This window comes from Oncorhynchus mykiss, chromosome 15 (genome assembly GCF_013265735.2).
Source record: "Oncorhynchus mykiss isolate Arlee chromosome 15, USDA_OmykA_1.1, whole genome shotgun sequence".
NCBI lineage: Eukaryota > Metazoa > Chordata > Actinopteri > Salmoniformes > Salmonidae > Oncorhynchus > Oncorhynchus mykiss.
Window position 1 is genome coordinate 64,834,814 of NC_048579.1, and position 27,071 is coordinate 64,861,884.

General features: G+C 46.3%; 1 protein-coding gene across 6 annotated transcripts in view; it reads left to right on the forward strand.

Annotated features, from left to right (window-relative positions):
• The first annotated feature begins 4,337 nt into the window (after positions 1 to 4,337).
• The window catches only part of LOC110517608 (adiponectin receptor protein 2-like), a 90,441-nt gene continuing 67,707 nt past the window's right edge, over positions 4,338 to 27,071 (forward strand). For 5 of the 6 annotated variants that reach the window (XR_005036174.1, XR_005036173.1, XR_005036175.1 and 2 more), the window contains exon 1: positions 4,338 to 4,489. The gene's annotated coding sequence lies outside the window, so the exon portion shown is untranslated. Of the gene's footprint in view, positions 4,490 to 4,590; positions 4,733 to 27,071 lie in introns of those variants that run through there. The other variant, XM_036944958.1, reaches the window with a different exon arrangement.

Sequence of the window (27,071 nt, forward strand, 5' to 3'; positions counted from 1 at the left end):
TGGGAGAGCAGAATCTTCTATTGACAACGGAGGGCTGTGAGAGAAAGCAAAGGCCAACCCTGATGGAATGGATGGGAGAATTACTGTCATTGTTCCATTGCATTGTGATCAGAGATTGAGGTGTGTTCACAACAACATGCTTAAGCAGTAGGTATTAAACCTATATTTAGGGCCGTGACTCTCTATATCTCGTCCTCTCTCATCCCTGCCATCTCTCTCTCTCATCCCTGCCATCCCTGCCATCTCTCTCTCTCATCCCTGCCATCTCTCTCTCTCATCCCTGCCATCTCTCTCTCTCATCCCTGCCATCTCTCTCTCTCATCCCTGCCATCTCTCTCTCTCATCCCTGCCATCTCTCTCTCTCATCCCTGCCATCTCTCTCTCTCATCCCTGCCATCTCTCTCTCAATTCAACTCAAAGGGGCGTTATTGGCATGGGAAATATATGTTTACATTGCCAAAGCAAGTGAAATGAACAATTAACAAAAGTGAGAATCAACAAATGTAACAACATCAACAAAACACTATTAGAAATGAACTCTCTCTCTCTCATCCCTGTCCCCCCCTCTCTATCTTTCTCTCCATTTGTCTCTCCCTTTATCTTTCTCTCTGTCTCTCTCTCTCCATCTCTGTCTCTGTCTCTCTGTCTCTGTCCTCTCTCACTCATCCCTGCCCCCCCTCTCTCCCTCTCACCCCCCCTCTCTCTCTCATCCCCCCCTCTCTCTCTCATCCCCCTCTCTCTCTCTCATCCCCCCTCTCTCTCTCTCATCCCCCCTCTCTCTGTCTCATCCCCCCTCCCTCCCTCTCATCCCTGTCCCCCCCTCTCTATCTTTCTCTCCCTCTGTCTCGCGCTCTCCCTTTCTCTTTCTCTCTGTCTCTCTCTCTCCATCTCTGTCTCTCTGTCTCTGTCCTCTCTCGCTCATCCCTGCCCCCCTCTCTCCCTCTCATCCCTGCCCCCCATGCTTGTGATTTCTTGCCATTGAGTTTCATTCCAATCAAGTCCTCCTAAATCCCACCCTCCATGACTGTGTGCTTTCTCTCCTCCTCCAGGTCCAAATGAGTTTGATTCCTTTGTTTGTGTGCTTTCTCTCCTCCAGGTCCAAATGAGTTGGATTCCTTTGTTTGTGTGCTTTCTCTCCTCCAGGTCCAAATGAGTTCGATTCCTTTGTTTGTGTGCTTTCTCTCCTCCAGGTCCAAATGAGTTTGATTCCTTTGTTTGTGTGCTTTCTCTCCTCCAGGTCCAAATGAGTTGGATTCCTTTGTTTGTGTGCTTTCTCTCCTCCAGGTCCAAATGAGTTGGATTCCTTTGTTTGTGTGCTTTCTCTCCTCCAGGTCCAAATGAGTTGGATTCCTTTGTTTGTGTGCTTCGTAAGCATTGTGGTATCTATGTTTCCAATCCTATACACACATCCCCAGCAGATCTGTCAACGGACACATTTCACTGTCTGATACAATCAACATCAATTTGGGGGGATTTGGAGGAAATTGTCACACCCTGATCCTTTTCACCTGTCTTGTGCTTGTCTCCACCCCTCTCCAGGTGTCTCCCATCTTCCCCATCATCCCCTGTGTATTTATACCTGTGTTTTCTGTTTGTCTGTTGCCAGTTTGTCTTGTCTCGTCAAGCCTACCAGCCTTTTCCCCCTGCTTCTGGTTTTCTCTGTAGTCCCTGTTTTCTAGTTTTCCCGGTTTTTACCATTCTGCCTGCCCTGAGCCTGCCTGCCTGCCGTTCTGTACCTTGTGACACTGCCCTGGATTCCTGACCTCTGCCTGGCCTGAGCCTGCCTGCCGTTCTGTACCTTGGATTCCTGACCTCTGCCTGCCCTGAGCCTGCCTGCCGTTCTGTACCTTGTGACACTGCCCTGGATTCCTGACTTCTGCCTGCCCTGAGCCTGCCTGCCGTTCTGTACCTTGTGACACTGCCCTGGATTCCTGACCTCTGCCTGCCCTGAGCCTGCCTGCCGTTCTGTACCTTGTGACACTGCCCTGGATTCCTGACCTCTGCCTGCCCTGAGCCTGCCTGCCGTTCTGTACTTTGTGACACTGCCCTGGATTCCTGACCTCTGCCTGCCCTGAGCCTGCCTGCCGTTCTGTACCTTGTGACACTACCCTGGATTCCTGACCTCTGCCTGCCCTTGACTTGTCGTTTGTCTGCCTCCTGTTTTCGTAATAAAGTTTTGTTACTTTGAACTGTCTGTACCTGGGTCTTATCCTGAGGTCTGATAAGAAGTAGTCCGTTCAACTTGATTGATAAGCAGCATCTGTTTATTTATTCACTACTTTCAGCCATCCAAGCTGTAAACCTAACTGTTAACTATGGATCACCTGTAGGGGCCAAATAAGGTGTTGCTGAAACAACCAATCACAACCCCAGACTGGCCCGGATACCCTCCATTAACCTTGACTCCTGGCTGCCTGCTTCCCTGACTGGCTGAACAGGTAATGCTAGAGGGTTAGCTGTGTGTGTGTTCAGGCAATAACTGGAGGGTTAGCTGTGTGTGTGTGTGTGTGTGTGTGTGTGTGTGTGTGTGTGTGTGTGTGTGTGTGTGTGTGTGTGTGTGTGTGTGTTTTTTTTTCAGGTAATGACTGGAGGGTTAGCTGTGTGCTGTTTTTCCAGCTGGCGGATTGTCAGTCAGAACTCCATGTTCCTTTGGACCAGCCTTTGGACCTATACAACACAGCACACATTGACAACACTTCATTCCGGATCATTACCATGCTAAATGAAGCAAATGCTTAAATACACTGTCTACGGTGTAGCTGCATGCTCTGCCTGAGTTTTGTAACCATACTGTAGGCTACTGTGGCCGACCAGTCCTACTGCATCAGAGATCTTACGCCCAACCACACAAAGCTATAAATGCCCTCTGGACTCAATGGTGTGTGTGTGTGTGTGTGTGTGTGTGTGTGTGTGTGTGTGTGTGTGTGTGTGTGTGTGTGTGTGTGTGTGTGTGTGTGTGTTTTTTTCAGGTAATGACTGGAGGGTTAGCTGTGTGCTGTTTTTCCAGCTGGCGGATTGTCAGTCAGAACTCCATGTTCCTTTGGACCAGCCTTTGGACCTATACAACACAGCACACATTGACAACACTTCATTCCGGATCATTACCATGCTAAATGAAGCAAATGCTTAAATACACTGTCTACGGTGTAGCTGCATGCTCTGCCTGAGTTTTGTAACCATACTGTAGGCTACTGTGGCCGACCAGTCCTACTGCATCAGAGATCTTACGCCCAACCACACAAAGCTATAAATGCCCTCTGGACTCAATGGTGTGTGTGTGTGTGTGTGTGTGTGTGTGTGTGTGTGTGTGTGTGTGTGTGTGTGTGTGTGTGTGTGTGTGTGTGTGTGTGTGTGTGTGTGTGTGTGTGTGTGTCCGTCCCCTGACATCTTGCCCCGGGCCAGAAGTGGGGTGATCAGAGTCAAACATGTTTAGTCATTGAGTTTAATGTATTATCATACTTTTACAGCATCTGATAGGAAGCCAAACGCAATTAGAGCCACACATCCATGATAGGCTTGGTGTTTTGTGTGTGAGTAAAAGACTAATGTACATACTGGGGGAAAATCACCACTCTATTCCCACAATTAGAACCTAACCTTACAACTCACCGTTTATGACTGAATCTTGAGTGGTAGCCTACTGAATTATTGAATGGTTGTCAATTGTATTTGGGCTCCTGAGTGGGGCAGTGGTCCAAGGCACTGCATCTCAGTGCTAGAGGTGTCACTACAGACCCTGGTTTGATTCCAGGCTGTATCACCACCGGCTGTGATTCGGAGTCCCATAGGGCAGACGCACAATTGGCCCAGTGCTCATTGTGCAAATTTGTTTGTTTTCAATAAACATTGGACACTAAATATAGCATGCATGTTGTCAACAATCTAAGCCAACCCGTCTGTTTTGACCCATAGTTGCGCAGGCATCAGTTTTGTTGTTAACAACACAATTGGCCCAGCATCGTCCGGTTTAGGGTTTGGCCGGGGGAAGGCTGTCATTGTTAGTACGAATTTGTACTTAACTGACTTGCCTAGTTAAATAAAGGTTAAATAAATCAAATATAAGTTAGCGAATACAAAGGACTGTGACGTCAGGTACTGTTAATGTTGAAATACAATAGAAATACATGTCATAAGTCCTATGTAAAGTCGAATAATTTTCCTGGGATCATGTTTTGCGGTTGTTGATACAATTGTATTGTGTCAGGCTGTTACACAAAATCCTAGAACTACAGGTCCCGTCAAACCTGTTAGCATACACTTCCGGCTCCTCAACTGTTGGCCACCTGTTCCCGTTAGAGCATTCTGATTGGTTTCGGTGGGCTCACGCGAGGGCGTCACACAGAACGCTACGACATCGGCGAGTAAAGTCAAGTCAGCCTTCAGAGGTTCAGAATCCCGTAGAGAACCGTGGAACAAATTGTCGTGGCTACTCTTTTTTGGGGGAACAACCTAGGGACAAAAGGACAGCGTCTCCGTGCTTCTCGACAAGGTACATTTAGTGGTTGTCATGACATTTGGTCGGGTATTTCAGTTGTTTAGCTAGATTTACAGTAACGTCTTTTTGGAATAACAGTAGCCTAGCTACCCAGGTTTCCTCTGCATCCAGTGACGCACTGCACAGCTAGCACCACATCCCCCGTCGGTGAGCTGCTAGTGGTAGCTACTAGCCATTGCCTGGGCTAGATTGAGCCAGTTGTTGGAAAAAGACAACGTGTGGTTGTTTTTCGAAAAGGTATGTAGCTAACTACTGTAACGTAGTTAACGCTAGATAGGTAACGCTAGTGGAACCACATCTGTCAACAAAGTGTTGCCCTGGTTCCTTCAAAGGCGACGCTTCGTTCAGAAATGTCAGTGCAGCGAAGGGTAGTTCAACACTATCTGTACATCATATCTCATATTTTGTTGGCGCTGTGGTCGATAACATTGTTGTAAATTAGAAACCTCGTCTTTTTTTTGTTGTCCACCAATTATTATTGTGTAAAGATGGATTTAAATGTTGATATGATGATTTTTTAAATGCCAGAGATCTGTAGTTTGGGATTGTTTCTTTGTCTCGCAGCGCTACACCAGTGGTGTACTAGCGAGCTGGCTGGATCAGGCTAAGCCCGTGGTCAAATGTTTATGCTACTTTCTAGTAGCTAACCTTATTGCTTTATTTTAGCGTCTTAGCCAACCTCAAATTATAGCTTAGTTTCTTAACAGGCAGCAATTTTAAAATATGACTAGGTTGCTCACTATCCTCAAGTGAATGTGTTTTTAACGGTCTCACATAGCACTCCTTTGTTTGCTTCAATAGCATTGATAAGGTGGGGATAAAATTAGATAAGGCTGACTGACAGCTGTGGTATATCAGACCGTATACCACGGGTATGACAAAACATTTATATTTACTCCTAATTACGTTGATAACCAGTTTATAATAGCAATAACGCAGATCTGGGTTTTTAACGTGTTTTTATTTGACCTTTATTTAACTAGGTAAGTCAGTTAGGAACAAATTCTTATTTACAATGAAACCCACTGGAGGTCTGTGGGTGGCTATCGCATTCAAACGGCATCCATCGCGCTCTCCCAGAATTTTGCGTTCAGCCAATCGGGTTGCAGGTTAGGTGTGAAAAACAGATTGCTAAGGCATTTTAAAAATGTAAATGTTAAATTGAACCTTTATTTAATTAGACAAGTGAGTTAAGGCTGTAGCCTGTGTTGGAACTGATAAAAGCTTGTCTTTGCTGAGAGGAGAGAAGACCGAGGAACACACAGCTGCTTAGTGACATCTTATTGATGTAGAGGAGATAATAAACGGACAAAACGGAGCTGTTTTTTTAAATATGCATGGCAATATTTCTCCATCACCAAGTCCCCCCGGTCAAGGTAATGCGTAGCTCCTCTGCTTGGTGGTTAGTAAGCTGGAGACGGATATGAGTCATCATCTAGGTTCCTAAACCTGCTTTTGTCACGGCTACCACCACCACGGTGTTCAATCATAATCACTCAACTAAAACCTTTTTATTTACCCTGATTTGATGTCCGGTCCTGTTCTAACTCAGATGTTTATGAAGCTAATGAGTTATGCAGTTAGTAAGGACGTAAAGGCTGTTTTCTTCGAGGCTGGGTGACTTGTAGGGAAGGAGATCAATGGGGTGACTTGTTGTTTTTGATCGACAACCAGAACTTCTAGTTCAGAAATACTTTTTGAGGGCTACTTAGCCTAAGGGTCTGTGTGAGCTGTGTCAGGTGTATGTGTTTTGTAAGCTTTCTGGTTAAATGGGCTAGTCGGACATGGCCAGCAGAAGCTATAGCAAACAGACAGCAGTAGACTCCAGAGATGGTGTGGTCTGTCCATGTGGCACCACTGTTCCCAATTTAATGCACATAGAAGACCTGACACATGGACAGGAAACTGAATCGCTCTACAACTACCATTAGCTAGTCAGCCTATACCTGATAGTGACAGAAGAAATGACTTAGACTCTCCCAAATGACACCCCATTCTCCCAGTGCTCTAGTTTTGACCAGATCTCTATGTAGGGTATAGACTGCCATATCAAATCACATTTTATTGGTCACATACACATGTTTAGCAGATGTTATTGCGAGTGTCGCGAAATGCTTCTGTTCCTCGCTCCAACAGTGCAGTAATATCTAACAATTCACAACAATACACACAAATCTAAAGTCAAATGATGTAATTAAGAAATATATAAATATTAGAACGAGCAATATCAGAGTGGCATAGACTAAAATACAGTATATGCATGAGATGAGTTAAGCAAAAATATGTAAACATTATTAAAGTGACTAGTGTTCCATTATTAAAGTGGACCGGGATTTCAAGTCTATAGGGAACGCAGACCAGAGATGTGGCTCAACAGACATTTGAACAGGAATGCAGCTAGTCACACTCTATTTGGCTTGTGAGATGTACCGAGTCTGGCCTGTGTGTTAGTACTGAGGATCACTCATTGGCAGTGAGTCATTAGCGAGATACTACTGTCTGTAGACTCCAATCAATGCCACGTAGACGGCAAAGAGTTATGGGCATGTCCCAAATGGTGCCCTATTCTCGATATAATGCACTACCTTAGACCAGAGCCCTATTCCCTATATAGTGCACTACTTTAGACCAGAGCCCCATTCTCTATATAATGCACTACTTTAGACCAGAGCCCTATTCTCTATATAGTGCACTACTTTAGACCAGAGCCCTATTCTCTATATAATGCACTACTTTAGACCAGAGCCCTATTCTCTATATAGTGCACTACTTTAGACCAGAGCCATATTCTCTATATAGTGCACTACTTTAGACCAGATCCCTATTCCCTATATAGTGCACTACTTTAGACCAGAGCCCTATTCCCTATATAGTGCACTTGTTTAGACCAGAGCCTTATTCCCTATATAGTGCACTAGTTTAGACCAGAACCCTCTGGGAATAGGGTGCCATTTGGAAGAGGTATTTCTCCTGTCACTATCTGGTATAGGTAGGCTGGCTGTGGTCTTCTATCTGGTATAGGTAGACTGGCTGTGGTCTTCTATCTGGTATAGGTAGGCTGGCTGTGGTAGTGGTCTTCTATCTGGTATAGGTTGGCTGGCTGTGGTAGTGGTCTTCTATCTGGTATAGGTAGGCTGGCTGTGGTAGTGGTCTTCTATCTGGTATAGGTAGGCTGGCTGTGGTAGTGGTCTTCTATCTGGTATAGGTAGGCTGGCTGTGGTCTTCTATCTGGTATAGGTAGGCTGGCTGTGGTCTTCTATCTGGTATAGGTAGGCTGGCTGTGGTCTTCTATCTGGTATAGGTAGGCTGGCTGTGGTCTTCTATCTGGTATAGGTAGGCTGGCTGTGGTCTTCTATCTGGTATAGGTAGGCTGGCTGTGGTAGTTGTAGGGTGATTCAGTTCACTGGCCACGTGTCAGGTCTTCTATCTGGTATAGGTAGACTGGCTGTGGTAGTGGTCTTCTATCTGGTATAGGTAGACTGGCTGTAGTAGTGGTCTTCTATCTGGTATAGGTAGACTGGCTGTGGTAGTTGTAGGGTTGTTCAGTTCACTGACCACGTGTCAGGTCTTCTATCTGGTATAGGTAGACTGGCTGTGGTAGTGGTGTTCTATCTGGTATAGGTAGACTGGCTGTGGTAGTGGTGTTCTATCTGGTATAGGTAGACTGGCTGTGGTCTTCTATCTGGTATAGGTAGGCTGGCTGTGGTCTTCTATCTGGTATAGGTAGGCTGGCTGTGGTAGTGGTCTTCTATCTGGTATAGGTTGGCTGGCTGTGGTAGTGGTCTTCTATCTGGTATAGGTAGGCTGGCTGTGGTAGTGGTCTTCTATCTGGTATAGGTAGGCTGGCTGTGGTAGTGGTCTTCTATCTGGTATAGGTAGGCTGGCTGTGGTAGTGGTCTTCTATCTGGTATAGGTAGGCTGGCTGTGGTCTTCTATCTGGTATAGGTAGGCTGGCTGTGGTCTTCTATCTGGTATAGGTAGGCTGGCTGTGGTCTTCTATCTGGTATAGGTAGGCTGGCTGTGGTCTTCTATCTGGTATAGGTAGGCTGGCTGTGGTCTTCTATCTGGTATAGGTAGGCTGGCTGTGGTAGTTGTAGGGTGATTCAGTTCACTGGCCACGTGTCAGGTCTTCTATCTGGTATAGGTAGACTGGCTGTGGTAGTGGTCTTCTATCTGGTATAGGTAGACTGGCTGTAGTAGTGGTCTTCTATCTGGTATAGGTAGACTGGCTGTGGTAGTTGTAGGGTTGTTCAGTTCACTGACCACGTGTCAGGTCTTCTATCTGGTATAGGTAGACTGGCTGTGGTAGTGGTGTTCTATCTGGTATAGGTAGACTGGCTGTGGTAGTGGTGTTCTATCTGGTATAGGTAGACTGGCTGTGGTAGTGGTCTTCTATCTGGTATAGGTAGACTGGCTGTGGTAGTGGTCTTCTATCTGGTATAGGTAGGCTGGCTGTGGTAGTGGTCTTCTATCTGGTATAGGTAGGCTGGCTGTGGTAGTGGTCTTCTATCTGGTATAGGTAGGCTGGCTGTGGTAGTGGTCTTCTATCTGGTATAGGTAGGCTGGCTGTGGTCTTCTATCTGGTATAGGTAGGCTGGCTGTGGTCTTCTATCTGGTATAGGTAGGCTGGCTGTGGTCTTCTATCTGGTATAGGTAGGCTGGCTGTGGTCTTCTATCTGGTATAGGTAGGCTGGCTGTGGTCTTCTATCTGGTATAGGTAGGCTGGCTGTGGTAGTGGTCTTCTATCTGGTATAGGTAGGCTGGCTGTGGTAGTTGTAGGGTGATTCAGTTCACTGGCCACGTGTCAGGTCTTCTATCTGGTATAGGTAGACTGGCTGTGGTAGTGGTCTTCTATCTGGTATAGGTAGACTGGCTGTAGTAGTGGTCTTCTATCTGGTATAGGTAGACTGGCTGTGGTAGTTGTAGGGTTGTTCAGTTCACTGACCACGTGTCAGGTCTTCTATCTGGTATAGGTAGACTGGCTGTGGTAGTGGTGTTCTATCTGGTATAGGTAGACTGGCTGTGGTAGTGGTCTTCTATCTGGTATAGGTAGGCTGGCTGTGGTCTTCTATCTGGTATAGGTAGACTGGCTGTGGTAGTTGTGTTCTATCTGGTATAGGTAGACTGGCTGTGGTAGTGGTCTTCTATCTGGTATAGGTAGACTGGCTGTGGTAGTTGTGTTCTATCTGGTATAGGTAGGCTGGCTGTGGTAGTTGTAGGGTGGTTCAGTTCACTGACCACGTGTCAGGTCTTCTATCTGGTATAGGTAGGCTGGCTGTGGTAGTGGTCTTCTATCTGGTATAGGTAGGCTGGCTGTGGTAGTTGTGTTCTATCTTGTATAGGTAGACTGGCTGTGGTAGTGGTCTTCTATCTGGTATAGGTAGACTGGCTGTGGTAGTTGTAGGGTGGTTCAGTTCACTGACCACGTGTCAGGTCTTCTATCTGGTATAGGTAGGCTGGCTGTGGTAGTGGTCTTCTATCTGGTATAGGTAGACTGGCTGTGGTAGTGGTCTTCTATCTGGTATAGGTAGACTGGCTGTGGTAGTTGTAGGGTGGTTCAGTTCACTGACCACGTGTCAGGTCTTCTATCTGGTATAGGTAGACTGGCTGTGGTAGTGGTGTTCTATCTGGTATAGGTAGACTGGCTGTGGTAGTGGTGTTCTATCTGGTATAGGTAGACTGGCTGTGGTAGTGGTCTTCTATCTGGTATAGGTAGGCTGGCTGTGGTCTTCTATCTGGTATAGGTAGGCTGGCTGTGGTCTTCTATCTGGTATAGGTAGACTGGCTGTGGTCTTCTATCTGGTATAGGTAGGCTGGCTGTGGTAGTGGTCTCCTATCTGGTATAGGTAGGCTGGCTGTGGTAGTGGTCTTCTATCTGGTATAGGTAGGCTGGCTGTGGTAGTGGTCTTCTATCTGGTATAGGTAGACTGGCTGTGGTAGTGGTCTTCTATCTGGTATAGGTAGGCTGGCTGTGGTAGTGGTCTTCTATCTGGTATAGGTAGGCTGGCTGTGGTAGTGGTCTTCTATCTGGTATAGGTAGGCTGGCTGTGGTCTTCTATCTGGTATAGGTAGGCTGGCTGTGGTCTTCTATCTGGTATAGGTAGGCTGGCTGTGGTCTTCTATCTGGTATAGGTAGGCTGGCTGTGGTCTTCTATCTGGTATAGGTAGGCTGGCTGTGGTCTTCTATCTGGTATAGGTAGGCTGGCTGTGGTAGTTGTAGGGTGATTCAGTTCACTGGCCACGTGTCAGGTCTTCTATCTGGTATAGGTAGACTGGCTGTGGTAGTGGTCTTCTATCTGGTATAGGTAGACTGGCTGTAGTAGTGGTCTTCTATCTGGTATAGGTAGACTGGCTGTGGTAGTTGTAGGGTTGTTCAGTTCACTGACCACGTGTCAGGTCTTCTATCTGGTATAGGTAGACTGGCTGTGGTAGTGGTGTTCTATCTGGTATAGGTAGACTGGCTGTGGTAGTGGTCTTCTATCTGGTATAGGTAGGCTGGCTGTGGTCTTCTATCTGGTATAGGTAGACTGGCTGTGGTAGTTGTGTTCTATCTGGTATAGGTAGACTGGCTGTGGTAGTGGTCTTCTATCTGGTATAGGTAGACTGGCTGTGGTAGTTGTGTTCTATCTGGTATAGGTAGACTGGCTGTGGTAGTGGTCTTCTATCTGGTATAGGTAGACTGGCTGTGGTAGTGGTCTTATATCTGGTATAGGTAGGCTGGCTGTGGTAGTGGTCTTCTATCTGGTATAGGTAGACTGGCTGTGGTAGTTGTAGGGTGGTTCAGTTCACTGACCACGTGTCAGGTCTTCTATCTGGTATAGGTAGGCTGGCTGTGGTAGTGGTCTTCTATCTGGTATAGGTAGGCTGGCTGTGGTAGTTGTGTTCTATCTTGTATAGGTAGACTGGCTGTGGTAGTGGTCTTCTATCTGGTATAGGTAGACTGGCTGTGGTAGTGGTCTTCTATCTGGTATAGGTAGACTGGCTGTGGTAGTGGTCTTCTATCTGGTATAGGTAGACTGGCTGTGGTAGTTGTAGGGTGGTTCAGTTCACTGACCACGTGTCAGGTCTTCTATCTGGTATAGGTAGACTGGCTGTGGTAGTGGTCTTATATCTGGTATAGGTAGGCTGGCTGTGGTAGTGGTCTTCTATCTGGTATAGGTAGACTGGCTGTGGTAGTGGTCTTCTATCTGGTATAGGTAGGCTGGCTGTGGTCTTCTATCTGGTATAGGTAGACTGGCTGTGGTAGTTGTGTTCTATCTGGTATAGGTAGACTGGCTGTGGTAGTGGTCTTCTATCTGGTATAGGTAGACTGGCTGTGGTAGTGGTCTTATATCTGGTATAGGTAGGCTGGCTGTGGTAGTGGTCTTCTATCTGGTATAGGTAGACTGGCTGTGGTAGTTGTAGGGTGGTTCAGTTCACTGACCACGTGTCAGGTCTTCTATCTGGTATGGGTAGGCTGGCTGTGGTAGTGGTCTTCTATCTGGTATAGGTAGACTGGCTGTGGTAGTTGTAGGGTGGTTCAGTTCACTGACCACGTGTCAGGTTTTCTATCTGGTATAGGTAGGCTGGCTGTGGTAGTGGTCTTCTATCTGGTATAGGTAGACTGGCTGTGGTAGTTGTAGGGTGGTTCAGTTCACTGACCACGTGTCAGGTCTTCTATCTGGTATAGGTAGGCTGGCTGTGGTAGTGGTCTTCTATCTGGTATAGGTAGACTGGCTGTGGTAGTTGTAGGGTGGTTCAGTTCACTGGCCACGTGTCAGGTCTTCTATCTGGTATAGGTAGACTGGCTGTGGTAGTGGTCTTCTATCTGGTATAGGTAGACTGGCTGTGGTAGTGGTCTTCTATCTGGTATAGGTAGACTGGCTGTGGTAGTTGTAGGGTGATTCAGTTCACTGACCACGTGTCAGGTCTTCTATGTGGCTTTTTCATTATGACAGTTCCTCTCCTGCCCATTTTGTTGGATTGGGGCTTTCAGGTAGACTCTGTGTTGGAGCTTGGTTAAACAGGCAGTGTTGAGCAAGCAGCGCCTATCCAATGTCTCAGGTCCAAACCAATGGAGCATTTGACAAACTGCCAGTTCTCTTCTGGCTTGTGGTGTGAAGGACAAGTTAATGTCACAGCTTGTTCTCTCCGCTTGTGACCCCCCCCTCTCTCTCTCTCTCGGTCCCCATGTGATCCAGCGCGGCAGATTCCACTCCTGACAGTTCTTATGATTGAAAGAGACAAAGCACCCAGTGTTGTGGAACTTGACACAAAAGACACGCGTGCACCAATCAGAGTTGGTGAGATGTGGAACACACCCAGAGACGGCTCCATTACCAGTGTTTTGTTAAGACGAGCCTCATTCTTTCTCTGCTGTGTTTTGGTTGGGCTAGTTTCTTGTTGTGAGTCTCGGTGCTGAATGGATCACTGTGTTGGTTTGTATTATATACCCAGTTACAGAGGGAAGTTAGAGGCAGGAACAGAGAAGGCTAGATACGCCCTGGGCTGGTGGTCACGTTGTCAAACTAAGGCCTTGATGAAAATACAGGGTGAAGGTGAACTTTAGGCTACTTTAGTGAATTTGTAAAGCATGCAAGACAAGACATTGAGATGCAGATTACCAAAACATATGAGCACGCTTCTCTCTCTCTCTTTCTCTCTTTCTCTCCTGCTGGCCTGCCTGCTCTGTCTGTCTCTCTCGCTCTCCCTCCTGCTGGCCTGCCTGCTTACCTCGCTCTCTCTCCCTCCTGCTGGCCTGCCTGTTCTCAATTCAATTTAAGGGCTTTATTGGCATGGAATAAAATGTTAACATTGCCAAAGCAAGTGAAGTACATAATAAACAAATGTGAAATAAACAATACAAATGAACAGGAAGCATTACACTCTCTCTCTCCCTGCTGCTCTCCTGCTTGATCTGTCTCTTGGCTAATGATGAAAATGTGTTCAGTCTTTGGTCTGTTGCATGTAGAATATCCTAGCCTATTCATGTAGAATATCCTAGCCTATTCATGTAGAATATCCTAGCCTCTTCATGGAGAATATCCTAGCCTCTTCATGGAGAATATCCTAGCCTCTTCATGGAGAATATCCTAGCCTCTTCATGGAGAATATCCTAGCCTCTTCATGGAGAATATCCTAGCCTCTTCATGGAGAATATCCTAGCCTCTTCATGGAGAATATCCTAGCCTCTTCATGGAGAATATCCTAGCCTCTTCATGGAGAATATCCTAGCCTCTTCATGGAGAATATTCTAGCCTATTGATGTAGAATATTCTAGCCTATTCATGGAGAATATCCTAGCCTCTTCATGGAGAATATCCTAGCCTCTTCATGGAGAATATCCTAGCCTATTCATGGAGAATATCCTAGCCTATTCGTGTGGAATATATCCTAGCCTCTTCATGGAGAATATCCTAGCCTCTTCATGGAGAATATCCTAGCCTCTTCATGGAGAATATCCTAGCCTCTTCATGGAGAATATCCTAGCCTCTTCATGGAGAATATCCTAGCCTCTTCATGGAGAATATCCTAGCCTATTCATGGAGAATATCCTAGCCTCTTCATGGAGAATATCCTAGCCTCTTCATGGAGAATATCCTAGCCTCTTCATGGAGAATATCCTAGCCTATTCATGGAGAATATCCTAGCCTCTTCATGGAGAATATCCTAGCCTCTTCATGGAGAATATCCTAGCCTCTTCATGGAGAATATCCTAGCCTATTCATGGAGAATATCCTAGCCTCTTCATGGAGAATATCCTAGCCTCTTCATGGAGAATATCCTAGCCTATTCATGGAATATATCCTAGCCTCTTCATGGAGAATATCCTAGCCTCTTCATGGAGAATATCCTAGCCTATTCATGGAGAATATCCTAGCCTCTTCATGGAGAATATCCTAGCCTCTTCATGGAGAATATCCTAGCCTCTTCATGGAGAATATCCTAGCCTCTTCATGGAGAATATCCTAGCCTATTCATGGAATATATCCTAGCCTCTTCATGGAGAATATCCTAGCCTCTTCATGGAGAATATCCTAGCCTCTTCATGGAGAATATCCTAGCCTCTTCATGGAGAATATCCTAGCCTCTTCATGGAGAATATCCTAGCCTATTCGTGTGGAATATATCCTAGCCTATGCGTGTGGAATATATCCTAGCCTAGTCATGTAGAATATATCCTAGCCTATGCGTGTGGAATATATCCTAGCCTAGTCATGTAGAATATATCCTAGCCTATGCGTGTGGAATATATCCTAGCCTATGCGTGTGGAATATATCCTAGCCTATGCGTGTGGAATATATCCTAGCCTAGTCATGTAGAATATATCCTAGCCTAGTCATGTAGAATATATCCTAGCCTCTTCATGGAGAATATCCTAGCCTATGCGTGTGGAATATATCCTAGCCTAGTCATGTAGAATATATCCTAGCCTATTCGTGTGGAATATATCCTAGCCTAGTCATGTAGAATATATCCTAGCCTATGCGTGTGGAATATATCCTAGCCTATGCGTGTGGAATATATCCTAGCCTAGTCATGTAGAATATATCCTAGCCTATGCGTGTGGAATATATCCTAGCCTAGTCATGTAGAATATATCCTAGCCTCTTCATGGAGAATATCCTAGCCTATGCGTGTGGAATATATCCTAGCCTAGTCATGTAGAATATATCCTAGCCTATTCGTGTGGAATATATCCTAGCCTAGTCATGTAGAATATATCCTAGCCTATGCGTGTGGAATATATCCTAGCCTAGTCATGTAGAATATATCCTAGCCTATGCGTGTGGAATATATCCTAGCCTAGTCATGTAGAATATATCCTAGCCTCTTCATGGAGAATATCCTAGCCTATGCGTGTGGAATATATCCTAGCCTAGTCATGTAGAATATATCCTAGCCTATGCGTGTGGAATATATCCTAGCCTAGTCATGTAGAATATATCCTAGCCTATGCGTGTGGAATATATCCTAGCCTAGTCATGTAGAATATATCCTAGCCTATGCGTGTGGAATATATCCTAGCCTAGTCATGTAGAATATATCCTAGCCTATTCGTGTGGAATATATCCTAGCCTATTCGTGTGGAATATATCCTAGCCTAGTCATGTAGAATATATCCTAGCCTATGCGTGTGGAATATATCCTAGCCTATGCGTGTGGAATATATCCTAGCCTAGTCATGTAGAATATATCCTAGCCTATGCGTGTGGAATATATCCTAGCCTAGTCATGTAGAATATATCCTAGCCTATGCGTGTGGAATATATCCTAGCCTAGTCATGTAGAATATATCCTAGCCTATGCGTGTGGAATATATCCTAGCCTAGTCATGTAGAATATATCCTAGCCTATGCGTGTGGAATATATCCTAGCCTATGCGTGTGGAATATATCCTAGCCTATGCGTGTGGAATATATCCTAGCCTAGTCATGTAGAATATATCCTAGCCTATGCGTGTGGAATATATCCTAGCCTATGCGTGTGGAATATATCCTAGCCTAGTCATGTAGAATATATCCTAGCCTATGCGTGTGGAATATATCCTAGCCTAGTCATGTGGAATATATCCTAGCCTAGTCATGTGGAATATATCCTAGCCTATTCGTGTGGAATATATCCTAGCCTAGTCATGTAGAATATATCCTAGCCTAGTCATGTAGAATATATCCTAGCCTATTCGTGTGGAATATATCCTAGCCTAGTCATGTAGAATATATCCTAGCCTAGTCATGTAGAATATATCCTAGCCTAGTCATGTAGAATATATCCTAGCCTATTCGTGTGGAATATATCCTAGCCTAGTCATGTAGAATATATCCTAGCCTATTCGTGTGGAATATATCCTAGCCTCTTCATGGAGAATATCCTAGCCTATTCGTGTGGAATATATCCTAGCCTAGTCATGTAGAATATATCCTAGCCTATGCGTGTGGAATATATCCTAGCCTAGTCATGTAGAATATATCCTAGCCTATGCATGGATGACATCAACGTCGCCTGGAAACCAAGGTATCGTCGGGCCAGTCTTGCGAGCACAGGGCAGCCTACTTCTCGTTTTTGCCCCATATGAAATGACAGCAGGCGGCCAGTAGCCTTTATTCATGACCCTTTCAGATATAATGGAATGTGGCCCCTAGAAAGCGTCTCGGCTGTGGCATGCCTGTCTGTTATGCTATGCTACTGATGTTTACATTTAATTTTTTATTCACCATTTATTTAACTAGGCAAGTCAGTTAAAAACAAATTCTTATTTAAAATGACGGCCTACCAGGGAACAGTGAGTTAACTGCCTTGTTCAGGGGCATGACGACAGATTTTTACCTTGTCATGTCGGGGATTCGATCCGGCAACCTTTCGGTTACTGGCCCAACGCTCTAACCACTCTAACCTTCTCTGGAGATATGAACGGCCATTTTACTGGTCTGTAAAGGAACACACTAACCACTCTAACCTTCTCTGGAGATATGAACGGGCATTTTACTGGTCTGTAAAGGAACACACCAACCACTAACCTTCTCTGGAGATATGAATGGGCATTTTACTGTAAAGGAATGAGGCTTCTGAAGCCATTATTCTGCATTGTAAATTGACGTATAATGTAATGAGTTTGGCCCCAGTGGTCATACATATGTAATAGGGCCATTATTCTGCATTGTAAATTGACGTAGAATTTAAGGATTTTTTTGTGTGCGGAAAACCGAGAAAATAATGTCTGTTTTTAAGCGTTAAGCAAAATGGTTAATTTGCCACATCCCTAGTGTGTAACACAAGGTCAAGACAGATAACATGTTCAATGTACCTGCTGTGACACCAGCAGGTATTTCACCTTTCCTCTAGAAAGACAGGTTCCCACATCATCCTAGGCCTCATGCAAACTAGTCTAGCATATCACGACACACGATGTCCTTTGTCTTTACGAGCTTGTCTAGCTGGTTCTACTGGTTCTAGCAAAACGGGCAACTTTCAAAACCAATCTCGTGTGTGTGTGTGTAAGAGAGAAGGCTCTGAAAACAGAAGTGACATTAACCCAGATTATTTTATTTTTATTTTCCCCTTTTTCTCCCCAATTTCGTGGTATCCATTTGTTGTAGTAGCTACTATCTTGTCTCATTGCTACAACTCGGGAGAGACGAAGGTTGAAAGTCATGCGTCCTCCAATACACAACCCAACCAAGCCGCACTGCTACACCGTGCACCTGGCAACCTTGGCTAGCGCGCACTGCGCCCGGCCTGCCACAGGAGTCGCTGGTGCGCGATGAGACAAGGAGATCCCTACCGACCAATCCCTCCCTAACCCGGACGACGCTAGGCCAATTGTGCGTCGCCCCACGCCCCACGTTACGACAGAGTCTGGGCGTGAACCCAGGGACTCTGATGGCACAGCTGGCGCTGCAGTACAGCGCCCTTAACCACTGCGCCACCCGGGAGGCCCACCCAGATTATTTTCATCTGTCAATCTTCTGTAACTGAACTATCGTAGCTCAGTTTCATTTTGGTTGGACAGAACCTGCGGTGATTGACAGGCGCAGTAAATTGTGACCCGGAGGGTTTATGTATTTTGTTGTGTGTAACTAGTTTGACTCGTACAACCTGTGCTGCCTGCTTTGTCACTTTCAAATGTCACTCCTCTCTCTTTAGAGGGAGGTAGCTACTAGCTAGGTAGCGTGTTGTGTTCCAGACTAGAGGGAGGTAGCTACTAGCTAGGTAGCGTGTTGTGTTCCAGGCTAGAGGGAGGTAGCTACTAGCTAGGTAGTGTGTTGTGTTCCAGGCTAGAAGGTGGTAGCTACTGGCTAGATAGCGTGTTGTGTTCCAGGCTAGAAGGTGGTAGCTACTGGCTAGATAGCTGTTAGATATGTGTCGTGGATATATGACGCTCACTCTATCCGCTCACTGCAGGTTCTACCAGTGCTTCTGCAGTGTCCTGCCAGTGCTTTCACACCATCATAAACCAGGCTTTAATGAATCCAGAACGGTCACAGCGTCACACCAACTGCTAGGCTAAACTCCATGATCTCAACCTATTGTTCAGTCACACATCCCCTCTTCAACACACACTGACCCCCCCCCCCCCCCCCCGAGCCTTAAAACTCCTCCATTCACCATCAGTTCTCCTCTCAAAAGCTCCTTGCTCTTTGTCGCTCACAAAAGAGAGAGAAATCAATTCTCAATGTCATTTCTTCTTCCGTCTTTCAGCCCTGCTCTATTTCTCTCTCCATCAGGCAACGTAATTGATTTGTCTATTCCTCTGATACAGAAAGAGTAAAGCCTGTCTCTGGCTGAACACTGAGAATCCACTCCATCAACTCCTTGGGAGGTCTCTTTCTTTTCTTATTATGGAGTCTATTTCTGTGTTCCGAATGGCACCCTATTCCCTATCTAGTGCACTACTTTTGACCGGAGCCCTTTGGTAAAGTAGTGCACTACTTTTGACCAGGACCCGTTGTAGTGTAGCATGGTATACCTGTACCACGGTAATATCAGCCTACCAAAACGTCACATGATAGTACCACATTTTTCATCCCTACCGATCTAAAGAACCTGCTGGAGCTTGTTATGAAATTTTTATAAAGTCAGTTGTCTTTTTAAATTATTATTTGTATTTTTTATTCTGTAAAAAAAAAAATTAAGCAACAGCCACTAGTCTCTTGTATGGGCAGGTTCAATAATGTCAACTTGACTTTCATGTTCATATCAGGTGTGGGAGCTGCAGTCTGTCAGCTGCGTTTCCTTCCAGCCATCACTCACCTGCTTCTCTCTGTCAGCTGCGTTTCCTTCCAGCCATCACTCACCTGCTTCTCTCTGTCAGCTGTGTCTCCTCCCAGCCATCACTCACCTCCTTCTCTCTGTCAGCTGCGTTTCCTTCCAGCCATCACTCACCTGCTTCTCTCTGTCAGCTGCATCCTCTTCCAGCCATCACTCACCTGCTTCTCTCTGTCAGCTGCGTCCTCTTCCAGCCATCACTCACCTGCTTCTCTCTGTCAGCTGCGTCCTCTTCCAGCCATCACTCACCTGCTTCTCTCTGTCAGCTGCGTCCTCTTCCAGCCATCACTCACCTGCTTCTCTCTGTCAGCTGCGTCCTCTTCCAGCCATCACTCACCTGCTTCTCTCTGTCAGCTGCGTCCTCTTCCAGCCATCACTCACCTGCTTCTCTCTGTCAACTGCGTCTCCTTCCAGCCATCACTCACCTGCTTCTCTGTCAGCTGCGTCTCCTTCCAGCCATCACTCACCTGCTTCTCTCTGTCAGCTGCATCCTCTTCCAGCCATCACTCACCTGCTTCTCTCTGTCAGCTGCATCCTCTTCCAGCCATCACTCACCTGCTTCTCTCTGTCAGCTGCGTCTCCTTCCAGCCATCACTCACCTGCTTCTCTCTGTCAGCTGCATCCTCTTCCAGCCATCACTCACCTGCTTCTCTCTGTCAGCTGCGTCCTCTTCCAGCCATCACTCACCTGCTTCTCTCTGTCAGCTGCATCCTCTTCCAGCCATCACTCACCTCCTTCTCTCTGTCAGCTGCGTCTCCTTCCAGCCATCACTCACCTCCTTCTCTCTGTCAGCTGCGTCTCCTTCCAGCCATCACTCACCTCCTTCTCTCTGTCAGCTGCGTCTCCTTCCAGCCATCACTCACCTGCTTCTCTCTGTCAGCTGCATCCTCTTCCAGCCATCACTCACCTGCTTCTCTCTGTCAGCACTTCCTGTGTATCTATTTCCCCATCAGTTTTAAATATAGTTTATCTGTGATGGCGAGGGGTTGGTTCAGTCCCTGATGGGTCTTCTGATGTTACATTTGACTCATTGGAGCAGAGCAAAGTTCATGCATTGGATATCATTTCATCCCTGGTATAACCAGGAGCACAAGGCCAGTCTGATTGGCTCTGCTAGTTCTCTGTCACGCAGCAATGCCAGAGAGGAAAAACCGCTTCACGACGGGTAAACAAACCTGACTCAACTTTTCTCCCTTCCTGCTTGATTTTGAGCATTTTGATATAATTTCACAAACCGTGTCGCGGGCCGTTTTTAAACTGATCCCGGACCACTAATTATTGGTTTGATGACAACGTTGTTCAGTCAACCTGGTAACTTGGCAGTAGGTTTAGACACATCTGATTGGCTCGGGAAGAAAGGAAAATGCAGTATTCTATTATAGTGAACAGGGTGTAGTTAATTCAATGTGTTGTATTAGTAGCTGTGTAAATATCAGGGAACCGTGTGTAGTTGAGTGGCTGTGTGAATATCAGGGAACAGATTGTGTGTGTAGCTGATGCCCTAACATTTATTAAAGAGGAACAAGTGTCGGGGGACGAACAGGACGCTAGGCCGCTCTGAACACCTGGGTCAGTGGTATCTAGTTCAGGGGAGCTGGGTTCCTTGGGTCAGTGTGGGATTCGTCCCAAATTGCACCCTATTCCCTTTATAATGCACTATGGGCCCATAGGGCTCTGATCTGCTATTGGATAGAATAGCCAAGCTAATACAGAGATGATGCCTGTGGTTTCTCTATCATGGGTTTAAACTGGGAAAGATTTGGCTCTGATGAAACTCAATGTAGCCCTCTGGTGGAGGCTGAATGTGTCTATTGACAGCTGGAACAGTGATACATTAGATTGATACTTTATTGGTTCCAGATCCAACTCCATTATGCTGAGAGTTGATTGGTTCCAGATCCAAGTCCCTCATTATACTGAGAGTTGATTGGTTCCAGATCCAACTCTCTCTGTATACTGAGAGTTGAGTGTGTGTGTGCGCCAAATGAGCACATCTCTTCTGGAGCACAGCACAGTGGGATGTAGCTAGTTCTACAGCCCTACAGCCAGCCCTACAGCCAGCCCTACAGCCAGCCCTACAGCCAGCCCTACAGCCAGCCCTACAGCCAGCCCTACAGCCAGCAAAGCCAGCAATCCAGGCAGCCCTACAGCCAGCCCTACAGCCAGCCCTACAGCCCAGCCCTACAGCCAGTAACGCCAGCCCTACATCCAGTAACACCAGCCCTACAGCCAGCCCTACAGCCAGCCCTACAGCCAGCCCTACAGCCAGCCCTACAGCCTGCAATCCAGGCAGCCCTACAGCCAGCCCTACAGCCAGTAACGCCAGCCCTACAGCCAGTAACGCCAGCCCTACAGCCAGTAACGCCAGCCCTACAGCCAGTAACGCCAGCCCTACAGCCAGTAACGCCAGCCCTACAGCCAGTAACGCCAGCCCTACAGCCAGTAAAGCCAGCCCTACAGCCAGTAAAGCCAGCCCTACAGCCAGCCCTACAGTCAGTAAAGCCAGCCCTACAGCCAGCCCTACAGTCAGTAAAGCCAGCCCTACAGCTGCTGTGACTGTACTGATGTGTTTCAGGACACAGCACAACTCATCTAGTTAGCTAGGGCCTCCATGGTCCCACAGCTGATGATGCAGAGGAAATTGAACACGTGTGTGTGTGTGTGTGTGTGTGTAATGAGCGACTGGGTAGACCCACTCAGTCTTGACAGATTTGCATATTCTTCTCTTTTGTCTGTAAGAAACGGTGGTGTTATCCACCAGGGACATTCTCCACACTCTGCTTCCTGTTTCCTTTCCTCCTGTATGTCTCAGACAGTGTCGCCAAGCTCAAAACCTGATGCATTTGTAATATGCCCTGTCTACAAAATATTGGTCTTGAAAACACTGTTCTTTCGAATAGAAATATTGACCCAATATTGTATCGGTGTTAGATGTGCTGTGCTGGACGTTTTTAGAAGTTAACAAGCGTGATATGTAGTCTATTTCATGGTGTGTATTTTCTCATTCTGAGGAATTGGTGCGAAAGGGTCTCGATTGGCCGGTTAATTCTGTATGCAGCTCATCAGACTGGAGACATTTGAGAACACACACACACACACACACACACACACACACACACACACACACACACACACACACACACACACACACACACAATCTGTTCCTATCAAGCTTCACTGGAACAAAGTGACTTGTCTCGTTGCCTGTTAGATGGTTTTCCTGCCAGTTCCCATCTGTTCTGGGGTCATCCCAAATGGTCTGGACCACACAGGCCTCGACCATACGGTCATTTATATATAACATGCATTTTTAAAAAAACTCTCATTTCAGCCTTCCTATGTGGCCTTGGGCAGTTTTCTCCCCCGTGTAGAAATGTGAAATCTTTCTCACTAACCACGTTTCCATTCACAGTTTTTATTAGTTAAGTCATACCCTATTAAAAAAAATATCCCAACAGCTGTGAAGAAAGCAGGACGTTTCGGGACAATTTAAAATATCCCAACAGCTGTGAAGAAAGCAGGACGTTTCGGGACATTTATAAAATATCCCAACAGCTGTGAAGAAAGCCGGTCGTTTCGGGACAATTTAAAATATCCCAACAGCTGTGAAGAAAGCAGGACGTTTCGGGACATTTATAAAATATCCCAACAGCTGTGAAGAAAGCAGGACGTTTCGGGACATTTATAAAATATCCCAACCGCTGTGAAGAAAGCCGGTCGTTTCAGGACAATTTAAAATATCCCAACAGCTGTGAAGAAAGCCGGTCGTTTCGGGACATTTATAAAATATCCCAACAGCTGTGAAGAAAGCCGGTCGTTTCAGGACATTTATAAAATATCCCAACAGCTGTGAAGAAAGCAGGACGTTTCGGGACATTTATAAAATATCCCAACAGCTGTGAAGAAAGCAGGACGTTTCGGGACATTTATAAAATATCCCAACAGCTGTGAAGAAAGCAGGACGTTTCGGGACATTTATAAAATATCCCAACAGCTGTGAAGAAAGCCGGTCGTTTCGGGACATTTATAAAATATCCCAACAGCTGTGAAGAAAGCAGGACGTTTCGGGACATTTATAAAATATCCCAACAGCTGTGAAGAAAGCAGGACGTTTCGGGACATTTATAAAATATCCCAACAGCTGTGAAGAAAGCCGGTCGTTTCGGGACATTTATAAAATATCCCAACAGCTGTGAAGAAAGCAGGACGTTTCGGGACATTTATAAAATATCCCAACAGCTGTGAAGAAAGCAGGACGTTTCGGGACATTTATAAAATATCCCAACAGCTGTGAAGAAAGCAGGACGTTTCAGGAAAATAATTATAATAAAAAATAAAAATGCCAACAGATAATATGTTCAACACGGTGGGGTGTTTCTGTGACAGTAATATTAATTATGTGAGAAAACGAGGTAGAAACACCTTTCTGGGTAAATATTGACATAATAACCGTATTGAAGTAAACCCTGGAGTAACGTGATGACATGCTGTTTGGTCGTCAGGATCGAGGGAAAGATGAACGGAGCAAAGTACAGAGAGATCCTTGATGAAAACCTACTCCAGAGCACTCAGGACCTCAGACTGGGGTGAAGGTTGACCTTTCAACAGGACAACGACCTTAAGTACACAGCCAAGATAATGCAGGAGTGGCTTTTGGGACTAGTCTCTGAATGTCCTTGAGTGGCCCAGTCAGAGCCCAGACATGAACCCGATCGAATATCTCTGGAGAGACCTGAAAATAGCTGTGTAGCGACGCTCCCCCTCCAACCTGACAGAGCTGGAAAGGATCTGCAGAGAAGAATGGGAGAAACTTCTCAAATACAGAGGTGCCAAGCTTGTAGCACCATAGCCAAGAAGACTCGAGGCTGTAATCACCGTCAAGTGCTTCAACAAAGTACTGAGTAAATGGTCTGAATACTTATGGAAATGTGATATTTCAGTAAATTTGCCAACTTTTCTAAAAACCTGTTTTTCCTTTGTCATTATTGTGTGTGGGTTGAGGGGGGGGCAATTTTAATACGTTTTAGTATAAGGCTGTAACGTAACAATGTGGGGAAAGTCAAGGGGTCTGAATACTTTCCGATTGCACTGTATAGGTTTAACATTTAGCCTTGGCCAAAACGGGAATAGGCCATTTGGCATGTCGCCCTGCTGAGTGCCCCCCTGCGCCGTTGTGCGCCGCCAGACTCCGTGTGGTGCAGTCATGTTCAAACATGGCATCACCGTTGACGATGGCTGTCAAACATGGTGGATGGTATCGTAGAATCGCCCAACCTTTCTGTGTAGGGACTAGGGATGGCATTTGAGGAACACATGGCTTTGTCATCAGCAACACCCTCTGCTAGTCAGGCATTGTCTTTTTGTATGTATTTCATGTTTCTCCTCCCTCTAAAACATCTTCCTGTTCCCTTCTGGTTGTTCCCTAGCAGAGGGCTTGGATGTTGTCATCTTCCTGTTCCCTTCTGGTTGTTCCCTAGCAGAGGGCTTGGATGTTGTCATCTTCCTGTTCCCTTCTGGTTGTTCCCTAGCAGAGGGCTTGGATGTTGTCATCTTCCTGTTCCCTTCTGGTTGTTCCCTAGCAGAGGGCTTGGATGTTGTCATCTTCCTGTTCCCTTCTGGTTGTTCCCTAGCAGAGGGCTTGGATGTTGTCATCTTCCTGTTCCCTTCTGGTTGTTCCCTAGCAGAGGGCTTGGATGTTGTCATCTTCCTGTTCCCTTCTGGTTGTTCCCTAGCAGAGGGCTTGGATGTTGTCCTCTTCCTGTTCCCTTCTGGTTGTTCCCTAGCAGAGGGCTTGGATGTTGTCATCTTCCTGTTCCCTTCTGGTTGTTCCCTAGCAGAGGGCTTGGATGTTGTCATCTTCCTGTTCCCTTCTGGTTGTTCCCTAGCAGAGGGCTTGGATGTTGTCCTCTTCCTGTTCCCTTCTGGTTGTTCCCTAGCAGAGGGCTTGGATGTTGTCATCTTCCTGTTCCCTTCTGGTTGTTCCCTAGCAGAGGGCTTGGATGTTGTCGTCTTCCTGTTCCCTTCTGGTTGTTCCCTAGCAGAGGGCTTGGATGTTGTCATCTTCCTGTTCCCTTCTGGTTGTTCCCTAGCAGAGGGCTTGGATGTTGTCCTCTTCCTGTTCCCTTCTGGTTGTTCCCTAGCAGAGGGCTTGGATGTTGTCGTCTTCCTGTTCCCTTCTGGTTGTTCCCTAGCAGAGGGCTTGGATGTTGTCATCTTCCTGTTCCCTTCTGGTTGTTCCCTAGCAGAGGGCTTGGATGTTGTCCTCTTCCTGTTCCCTTCTGGTTGTTCCCTAGCAGAGGGCTTGGATGTTGTCCTCTTCCTGTTCCCTTCTGGTTGTTCCCTAGCAGAGGGCTTGGATGTTGTCCTCTTCCTGTTCCCTTCTGGTTGTTCCCTAGCAGAGGGCTTGGATGTTGTCCTCTTCCTGTTCCCTTCTGGTTGTTCCCTAGCAGAGGGCTTGGATGTTGTCCACGCTATGCACTATAAGTGGAAGGAAATGTGTGATGGGAAGTGGAATCAATCACAGGATGTTGTTTTTCTGATTGTGTGTACGGACTAGTCTGGTCTACAGGTCTGACTGTGTGTACGGACTAGCCTGGTCTACAGGTCTGACTGTGTGTACGGACTAGCCTGGCCAGTTTGCGCTGTCTTTCCAATTCCTACACCGTCAGATCTTGGACCAGGCTATATACTTATCAATGTCCTGTATCTTCCAGAAGTCAAAACAACCAGTGTTGATCTGTTAAGGCCTTCCATTCTTCCATTCTTCCATACTTCACTCTTTCCTTTTTTTCTTACCACGATCTTCTAGTCGACTGTGATTTATGTAGATGCATTCCCCTACACGCTACGACTGGCCCTCGTCTGATGTGAGAGCAGAGTGTTTGTGGTGTGTGTTTTTAGTGTGTCAATGTGTTTTAGTACGAGTACAGTACGGACCCACCCCCATGCTGTCCGCGGGGGGAGATTTTGGGGCAGTTGGCAACTGGTGTGTGTGACTGACTACAAGGTCTTTTCAGGGATTAGTGAACGGGCCAAGCTGCACCGTGTGTGTGTGTGTGTGTGTGTGTACGTACATTGTGTGCTTGCACGTGTCCTGCAACTGCTGGTGTGTAAGCACATAATGGTATGCAGGTCAGGCTCACAGAGGGCGTTCCATACAGTGGTTCTGCACTGCAGTTCTCTTCCTGTCCCCGTCCACCATAGAATTCCATGGTCCACGTCACAGTGTGCTGCCAGAGAGAAGAAGAGAGGGGGAGTTACAATGTGGTCCAGTGCTTCAGGCATGTTCACCTTGACTTGGCATCAGTGTGTGTGTGTAGTCTAGGCTTCTAGTCTGTAAAGGGAGTAATCTGGAATATATTTTAGCTCCCCAGAGCTCTGTAGAACAGGGAGCTATAAACTATTGAACAAGCTCTTCTCTGTCCACACTCCTGCAGCAGGGTTTGTGAGGTAGGTGGTAGAAGTTTCTAGAATCTTCAATCTGTCCTGGTAATGACAGGAGTCTCTACAGGTTTATACAGCAACACCTTACTGTCCTGGTAATGACAGGAGTCTCTACAGGTTTATACAGCAACACCTTACTGTCCTGGTAATGACAGGAGTCTCTACAGGTTTATACAGCAACACCTTACTGTCCTGGTAATGACAGGAGTCTCTACAGGTTTATACAGCAACACCTTACTGTCCTGGTAATGACAGGAGTCTCTACAGGTTTATACAGCAACACCTTACTGTCCTGGTAATGACAGGAGTCTCTACAGGTTTATACAGCAACACCTTACTGTCCTGGTAATGACAGGAGTCTCTACAGGTTCGTACAGCAACACCTTA